Genomic DNA, 1636 nt, shown 5'->3' with positions numbered 1-1636 from the left:
TATATATATATATATATATATATATATATATATATATGTATATAAAAGTTAAATAATGAGGGTAGAAATTGATATTAATTAATTAATATCAATTTAAACCAGTAGCGTAGCATACTTTAAAAAATCCGATGACATAATAAATTTGATGACATAATAAACTTGCTAGCTAGCATCTGGTATGCGGAGCTTTCAACTGGTAGCACTTGTACTTGAAAGTTGTTTGCAATATATATATTGCATCTTCAAGTAGTTTGCAAACGATATAAAAAAAAATTATTAAACAGTAAGTACTCACGGTTTGGACAACAATATTGTGATGAGTGGCATCCACTTGGATAACATAGTTTTGATGTTGTGGTGTCTGTGATTCCACAGACTGAAGCACATTTCTGCAGGTTGTCTTTATGATGTGTGCATAGGGCAATTACTTGTCTTTTAGAGATATCTCTGCATCTATGTCTGCAGGTAGACCATGGAGTTATTTTTTTGGTAACACATTTGTTTGGAGATTTTTTATTCCAAAGCCACCATGTCTGCACTGGTTGGAAACAGTATAAAACAATTATCGTCAACCATAGAATGTTATGCATCCTTTATGAAATAAAGAATTTGTTTTGGCCAAATTCGTTTGTACAATTTAGTTCTTTAAGTAGTTACTTTGAAATCAAAAGTCATTCCTTGTTGACTTAGCCTCTGCAATGGACAGAGTGAAGCGTTTTTCACAAACTGCTTAGAAATACGACAAGGAATGTGAAAATTTCGTTGGTCAGGAATTAACAGTTGCTTGAGCCACTAAAGCATTTTTAATCATAGGGGACCAGTATAGTTTGGACAATATCCTGATTAATAGTTCTTTGAAAGATATTTTGTTGTGTTAAGATTCAAGAAATTTATGTTATCAATGTTATCAACATTTCTTTGATTTTTATTACTTCTTGTTATTGCTGGGCTGTTGGTTGAGTAGAGGGTAGAAATGGGTGAAGATGACGACGATGATGATGATGTGTGAGTGTGGGTGTATGGATAGAGGGTGATGCATGGGTTGGTAAGAGAGTAAGGGAGGGGTAAGGTATAGATAGATGGTGCTGTCGAAGTGAATGGCAATCACAATCTAGCTAGTGGGTGGAAGGTAATGCAGTGAATGCATTTCAGGGTGATGTGGTGTACCCTCAGTACCAGTGGCTGTTTGTTGGTTAACCCATCAAGAAATTGGATTATCCTCAGTTCCACTGGCAGCTAGTGGGTTAAACTATAAGCATATTGGTATACCTTCAGTACCAGTGGAAACTAGTGGGTTAACCCATCAATAGGCTAGGGTACCCTCAACACCACTGGCAGCTAGTGGGTTAACCTATCAACAAACTGAAGTATTATCAGTACGTATGGCAGCTAGTGAATCTACCTATCAGTAGACTGTTACCCTTAGTACCAGTGACAACTGATGAGTTTACTCTCAATAGACTGGTTTACCCTATTACTTGTGGCTTAACCCTGCAACAGACTGGTACATCATCAGTACCAGTGGTATCTTGTAAATGAACTGGCCGTGTACCTGAGAAGCTTATTTTCCCAATCATGTCACACTTTGGGCAAGTGTCTTCTATTATAACCCTAAACTGACTAAAATTTTGTGAGT

This window comes from Octopus bimaculoides, chromosome 9 (assembly GCF_001194135.2).
Source record: "Octopus bimaculoides isolate UCB-OBI-ISO-001 chromosome 9, ASM119413v2, whole genome shotgun sequence".
NCBI lineage: Eukaryota > Metazoa > Mollusca > Cephalopoda > Octopoda > Octopodidae > Octopus > Octopus bimaculoides.
Note: the sequence above shows the minus strand (reverse complement) of the source record.